Source organism: Cannabis sativa, chromosome 1 (assembly GCF_029168945.1).
Source record: "Cannabis sativa cultivar Pink pepper isolate KNU-18-1 chromosome 1, ASM2916894v1, whole genome shotgun sequence".
Taxonomy (NCBI): Eukaryota; Viridiplantae; Streptophyta; class Magnoliopsida; order Rosales; family Cannabaceae; genus Cannabis; species Cannabis sativa.
In genome coordinates this window covers 7,775,964-7,784,363 of record NC_083601.1, presented here as the reverse complement: position 1 = coordinate 7,784,363, position 8,400 = coordinate 7,775,964, and positions in this window count along the sequence as shown.

Below are 8,400 nucleotides of genomic sequence, written 5' to 3'. Positions count from 1 at the left end.
AGAGTAAAGATTGAGTCAACCTTTCATACCAAGCTCGAGGAGCTTGTTTCAGACCATACAAAGCTTTTTCAAGTTTGTATACATGGTCTGGAAATTGAGGATCTTCGAATCCTTTTGGTTGCTCAACATAAACTTCCTCATTCAAAATACCATTTAGGAAGGCAGATTTCACATCCATTTGAAACAATTTAATATTCAAAATACAAGCAATACACAAAAGTAAACGAATTGATTCTAATCTTGCAACAGGAGCAAAAGTTTCATCAAAATCAATACCTTCTACCTGTGTGTATCCTTGTGCCACCAAACGAGCCTTGTTTCTCACAATTGTACCGAACTTATCACTTTTATTTTTAAACAACCACTTTGTTCCAATAACATTTATACCTTTTGGTCTTCGGACCAAAATCCATACCTTGTTGCGAACAAATTGGTTGAGTTCCTCTTGCATTGCATTGAGCCATTCCTCAAAGGTCATGGCTTCCTTCACATTTTTTGGTTCATATTGAGAAACAAAGCAAAGAAAGCTGATTAAATTAATATACCTTCTGCGAGTTGCCATGCTTTCTTCAGGATTTCCAAGGATGAGATCTTTTGGATGATTCAGTTTGACTCTGGTGCTTGGTTCTTTCTGAATAGAGTCAGTGATGATGTTTGGATGAGTCAAGATAGACGATTCTGGTTCTCCAGTTTCAGTTGCAGCAGCAGATTCGTCATTTGCAGCATCAGCAATGGGTTCTGCTGCATCAGGATCTGCTGTTACAACTTCTGGAGGAGTATCCATGAGACTATCTATCTTGGCTTCTGTGGAAAACTCTGAAAAATCTCTAAAATCATCAATAACCACATTAGGTGATTCCAAAACAGTTTGAGTTAGGCATGGCAAATTGAAGCTTTTTCGCGGATCGGGTCGGGGCCCCGACCCGACGGGGCAGTCCCGCCCCGATACAATCGGGTCTCAAATCGGGTCTTTGCCCCGCCCCGCCCCGCCCCGGTTAAATTTTTTCGGGTCGGGGCTGACCCGATTCGATAATTTAAAAAAAAAAAAAAAAAAAAAAAAAAAACCAAATTTTACTATAACCCTAAATCCTTAAACGTTATTTCTCTGCCACGAACTACTTCAAGCTCTCCCTCTCAGCCTGTGAGTGAAATGGCTTAAAACTTTTGTGTGGGATTTCGGTTCTTATTGTTGTTTGGTTTATATATATCTTGGTTCCATGAACGTGTTGACTGCTTCACTTTGATGCATTATTATTATTATTATTATTATTATTATTATTATTATTAAAGGCTTACTATTAGGAAGAGGTCAACATCACATGCCATGCTTTATTTGACCTATAAGGCTTTGGTTGTTGAACACCCAATGATATATCCAACGATTGTTAATGTTAATTATTTATGTACTCTTCTTTTATGTTTTTAAGAAATTCGAATCGGCTTTCGTCTCAAATTTGATTTATTAGGATGAACATTAAATCGAAAGAAATTAAAACTCTAATTAGGAAATGGTTTTGGAAGGATAATAGATAACACCAAGATATTGGCCATAGCTCTATACTCTGTTTCAGTAGAGGGTCGGGATATGCTTTGTTGTTTTTTTGATTTCCATGAGATGAGGGAATCTCCCAAGAAAACACAATAGCTAGATATGGATCTCCTGGTGTCAAGACAAGCACCCCAGTCAGCAATCGCAAAAGCTTTGAGGGTGAGTTTTAATGGTGCTGAACCATGAAAGAAGAGGCCTTGACTAGGAGAATATAAATTTTTTATTAAAAAAACTCCTAATGTTAAATTTGATAAATTTTAAAATAATTATCAAATATAATTAAATACTTTAATTGATTCAATAAAACTTCTTATAAAATTTTAGGAAAATATTTTTCTCTTAACTTATAAAGTCACTTATAAAATAAAATTTGAAGAAGTAAATTTGCAAAAAAAAAAAAAAAAAAAAAAAAAAAAATCGGGTCAAACCCGACCCAGTTGGGTCGGGTCGGGTCAGACCCAATTAAATTTTCAAGGTAATCGGGGCGGGGCGGGGCGGGGCAATAGCTTGTCGGGGCGGGGCGGGTCAGAAGCGGGGCGGGGCAGACCCGCCCCACTTGCCATTCCTAGTTTGAGTTCTCATGTTATAAACACGATAAGCTCTACTGTTTATGGAATATCCAATAAATACACCAACATCACTTTTAGCATCAAATTTACCAATATGCTCACGATCTCTATAGACATAACACACACATCCAAAAACATGAAAATGACTTACATTGGGGCGCTTACCTTTCCAGATTTCATAAGATGTTTTTGAGGTACCTGGACGAATAAACACTCTGTTTATTATGTAGCAAGCTGTGTTAATAGCTTCAGCCCATAAGCGCTTTGTCAACTTCTTGCTATTTAACATCACTCTTGCCATTTCCTGCAAAGTTCGATTCTTCCTCTCAACAACTCCATTTTGTTGAGGAGTTTTGGGAGCTGAAAATTCATGAGTTATACCTGTAGACTTGCAAAAATCATCATATACAGAATTTTCAAACTCCTTACCATGATCACTTCGAGTTCGAACAATTTTTCCAATATTACAACCTTTCTCAACTCTTAATCTCAGACAAAGAGTTTTAAAGGCATCAAAAGTGTCAGATTTTTCTCTTAAGAAATCTACCCAAGTAAAACGAGAGAAATCATCAACACACACAAAGATATATCGTTTACCATTCAAACTTTCTACTTGGATTGGACCCATAAGATCCATGTGAAGCAATTCCAATACCTTTGAGGTATTGATATCAGACACAGGCTTGTGAGTGATTTTTAATTGCTTCCCAAGTTGACACGGTTCACACTTACCTTCACTTTCCTTACCAAACTTGGGAAGACCTCGAACAATACCTGCATTTGACAATCTTTTCAGGTTTTTAAAATTAATATGCCCAAGCTTGGCATGCCACAGATCTGTGGTGTTGTTGATAGCTGAATGACAAGTAAACACAGGGGTTAGAGTGTAACAGTTATCATTGGATCGAAATCCTTGCAAGATACATTCATTGTCATCATTCAGAACATAACAATGATCACTATCAAAAGAAACAGTAAACCCTTGATCACATATTTGACTGATGCTAAGTAAATTAGCCCTCAGTCCTTCAACTAACATCACATTTTTCAGTCTAGGTAACCCTTCAAAATTTAGAGTTCCCATACCAACAACTTTTCCAGATAGGCCATTACCAAAAGTGACTTCTCCACATTGCATAGGCCGAATGTTAGTCAAAAAGTCCTTGTCACCTGTCATATGTCTAGAGCAACCACTGTCAAAATACCACATTTGAGATACAGCAGTTTTATCAGAAAAACCAGCTAGACACTTCTTTTTCACCCATATTTGTTTCAAACCTTTATGTTTCTTTTGAGATTTTTTCAAATTATCAAAATAATTTGTTTTAAACAGATTGTTCAACGTGAAACATTTAGGTCTGATATATCCTTTTCTACCACAAAAATGACAAATGGGAACAAATCTTTTTACCTGAGATCTTACCCTTTTCGAAAATCCTAGAGATTTTGCAGCATCAGAAGCTGTTCTTGCTGCAACAAGCTGTGAAACAGTTACGGCAGAGTTTGTAGCCTCAAGGTGATTCGTTGGAACACTAGATTTTACAAACTTCGTGACTCCAGAACTTTCCATTCCATTAGAACCAAGGCCTGCGAAACCTCTCTGACCTGCATTCTGAGCTTTTTCAAAAATAGAAGATCCAGGATTAAGCATTTGAACATTTTTCTTAAAGTTTTCAAGTTCCTTCTTTAATAGAGAGATTTTTTCATCTTTATCACAAAAACTTGTCTCATATGCTTTTATTTTCAAATTACACATTTCAATCTGAAGAGACAATTTTTTATTCAATTTATTCAACTCTCTATTTTCAGAAGCAACCTGAATCCATTTTTCATACATGACTTTGTATGATTCAGCAAGAGATTCTTCACAGATTTCAGACTCATTTGAATATGATTCCTCTTGTTTGGTGGTATTATTCAGACATACCAATTTAGCTTTCACCTGTGAATCACACAACACATTAGTCATAACAGAGGTTAGGGCAACATTTTCAGCAATATCTTCATCACTTTAGGTTTCATCATCACTCCAAGTGACATTGAAACTTTTCTTATTCTTTTTCAAAGTGTTTGCACACTCAGCTTGAATATGCCCAAAACCTTCACATTCCCTGCACTGAATTCCCTTTTTGTTAAAGACAGATGGTTTAATGAAAGTATTACATTTTGAACCTTTCGAAATATTCTTTTTATTTCCCATCTTTTTCATATATTTCTGAAAATTCTTGGTTAATAAAGCAATCTCATCATCACATTCACTATCAGAATTTTCATTATAAGCAACTTTCAAAGCAATACTTTCACCTTTATCAGCAATAGATTTTGGTTTGTCCTTTTGTTTAATCTGTTGATTTAATTCAAAAGTACGTAAGGAACCCATCAATTCTTCCACTTTCATAGTGCTAAAATCTTTAGCTTCCTCCATTGCCAAAAGTTTAGTATCAAACCTTTCTGGAAGAACTCTAACAATTTTTCTCACAAGAACAGAATCATCAAGCTTTTCTCCAAGAGCAAAATATTCATTAGCAATGTCAGATAATTTTTCATAGAATTCAGTTAAAGTTTCATTATCAGACATTCTAAGCTCATCAAATTTAGTTTGAAGCATGATAAATCTAGATCTTTTCACATCAGAAGTTCCTTCAAACTGAGTTTGAAGAATCTCCCAAGCTTCCTTAGCAGAAACACAAGATGATATAAGTTTAATGTAACCCTCACCTACACCATTAAAGATAGCATGCAAGGCTTTGCTATTGTAGGCAGATAGTTTATCATCTTCAATAGACCATTCCAGTTCAGATTTTATAGTAGTATTACCTGAAGAATCCGTCTCAACTGGAGGAGACCAACCTGATAGAACCATTCTCCACGCCTTCTCATCTTGAGATTTGATGAAGGCCCTCATTCTAACTTTCCAATAAGGATAGTTAGAGTCATTAAGCAACGGTGGTCTAGAAATAGAACTTCCTTCTGCAAAAAATGACATTCTAACAAAAATGTTATAGGACCACACTAAGAGTTTAGTGTCCCGCTCTGATACCAAATGAAAAATCGTGTTTTTGCAAATGTCAGTTGTATATAAGAAAATATAAAAACTGTACGCGTTTGCGACAGAAAGAAAGTAAGTCTTACAAAGAACCGAACAGGCAGAATATAAAATATTTGCAGAAAAATAAATAACTTGACACAAGAGATTTATACGTGGTATCAGTGTTCTCCCGAACACTCCTAGTCCACGGGGCCACGCCCAGAGAATGAAATCAATTAATAAAGTATCAAATTACAAAGACAATTGACTTAAACAAGTTTAGACTCCCTCTAAAGAATTGCCGCAATCCTTTGTAATCCACTTTATGAATCTGACTTCTTGAAACACCTTCAAGCCCGAACTCCCTTCGTCTTTGAAGTGTGAGTGCTTACTTCCTCCCGAAGTAAGGCTTCAACAAGTCTTCTCCCGAAGACCAAGTGCTTACTTCCTCCCGAAGTAAGGCTTTAACAAGTCTTCTCCCGAAGACCAAGTGCTTACTTCCTCCCGAAGTAAGGCTTTATCAAGTCTTCTCCCGAAGACCAATCTCTTGTTCAGTCAAGTAGTTCTTCACAACCTCTAGGATAGAGTAAGAACAGAAATAGAACAACTAGAACCTAGATGAACAACTAGGCTCTCACAAAACAAAGAAAGACTCTCTTCTCTCAAAAGATAAATGTAGAAAATGAATAATGGAAGAGGTAATCCGAATGGTTGCTCTCTAGGCTCTATTTATAGATCATAGAAACCAAAGAGGCAACCACAAGTTCGAATTAGCAGCTGTACAAAAACTTTCCAAAAGAAACACGATCTGCTACATCAGATTCGGATGCTGACGAAGCAGATCTGCCCAGAAACGAGAAACTTACTAAAATCGGGTCCGATCTTCTTTCAATGCTTGATTCCTGCCAAAAACAGATTAGATATTCTGATTGTATCAAGATACAATCGAAATCAATAAGGAAAAGGCAATAAACAAAGTTTCCCTAAAAAAGATAACTTTCCAAAAGAGAATTCCTTCTCTTTTGAGAAGTTTTCAACAAAGGAAAGTTCAGCTGAAAGTGCAACTTTCCAAACAAGGAAAAGGGCAACTACAATCCGAATTTATAAGGTAAGAAAACGAATATGAATGCACAACAATCTTACCATAAATGGAAAAATTATTTTGTCAACTAACTTGCCAAAAAAAGACTTTACAATCTCCCCCTTTGGCACTTTAGATGAACAAAATAATTTTTAACATAAAGTACCTGCAAGGCAAAGTTAGCAAGAGCAAAAGATACTACTCCCCCTGAGTAACACAATCGAATATCACAAAGAAACTAAAAACAAGCTAACTTTAAAAGATATGTTCACTAGTACTAACCAACCACAACTCCCCTTGGAAAAAAGGTCTAGAGTTGATAAAAACAAATTGAATGCTCAATAAAATGCACATTAATTAAAAAATATTTTGACAACTAAATTGCCAAAAAAGGACCTAACAGAATTGTTGGCATAATAGTGACTTGATTTTTCTTCATTATATGTTCAGATTACAAAGGTTGTGCCCCCATTGGATGTCAAAGATGTATAATTATGTCTTAAACCTCCAACAATTTTTCGGTTAAGTTAGTTCATTAAACTAACGTAACTGTGAAATATGACGGCTAACATATTTGGTTTCTTAAACTATATAAAAAGACCTATTCTATTCATTCCAAGGAGAGAGACCATAAGACCAAGACAAAAAAGTGAGGGACTAAGAAAGTGAGAGAGAAAGTTGGGATGGGGAATTGAGTAACACTGATGTTGGGATTTGCCAGATCAATCCCTACACCAACTCAAGAACACATTAGATCATCAAGATCACTATTGACCTTCACATTCAATCAAATAATTCATGATCATGACAAACAGTTTACACAAACATGAATTCTTAATCTTTAACAGACAATCTGATTTGATTAATCTTCAAAAATCTAATTTGCAAACAACACAGTTAAGATTAACAATTCAGAGGTAAACAATCAAGATCATAGACACAAAAAGTTACAAAGAAAGTAGAAGAGAACAAACAGAGAAAATTTTCTGAGGTTCACCCTAAAACATAGAGTTACATCTCCATTAAGCTCGCCATAAGAATTGGTTTGCTCTTGCACTATAATCAATCACAGATTACATCAAATGGTGTAGAAATTATAAATTACAAGTTGACTGATAATTTTTTGATTTCACTCTTTTCCTTTCAATCTTTCTTTATTAACACTTTCTCACTTTCTCATTTTTCCTCTCTAACTCTCTTTTGTTTTCTTTCTCTTGAGATTACTTCTCTCTCTAGCTCTCTTGTAGCTCAATTCTTTGCTCTAAAGTGTGTGTTTCTAGGATACATTGAGGGAACTAAAGGTTACACAATATTAATTAGGGAGAAACCTGGTTTGAAAATTATACTTAGTAAAGATGTTATCTTTAAAGAAGATATATTTCCTTGTGTTATTAACTCCACCTCTAGTGCAGGCCTTAGTTCTAAAACTAACTATTAAACCCAAAAATTAGCACCGCTAACTCTCGATATTAGCCAATTACTGATCGAAAGATTAGCATAAACATGTCTAGAAAGTTACTTTGAAGGCTTAGTTGTATTTGCTCCTCCAAATACCCCGAAGTGATTTAGAATGCTCATAGTGGAAATCCACTCGGCATACACATGGTGAAAGCTCACTCGGCATGCATGCAATGGTGGAAAGAGTCACCCTGTATGCTTGGAAACATGTCACTCGACATGCTTGGGAACATGTCACTCGGCTTGCATGCAATAGAGAGAGCCACTCGACATGCTTGAAAACATGTCACTCGGCATGCTGAGGAACATGTCATTCAGCATGCATGCAACAGAGAAGGTCACTCGACATGCTTGGAAACATGTCACTCGGCATGCTTGAGAACATGTCACTCGACATGCATGCAATAGAGAGAGTCACTCGACATGCTGAGGAACATGTCACTCAGCATGCATGTAATAGAGAAGGTCACTCGGCATGGTGAAGAGCATGTCACTCGGCATGCATGCAACACAAAAGGTCACTCGCATACTTGGAAACATATCACTCGGCATGCTTGAGAACATGTCACTCGCCATGCATGTAATAGAGAAAGCCACTTGGCATGCACAAAGTGAAGTCACTCGGCATGCTCATCATGAAGTCAGTCGGCCATGCTCATCATGAAGTCACTTGGAATGCTAATCATGAATTCACTCGGCCACCATGCTCACCATG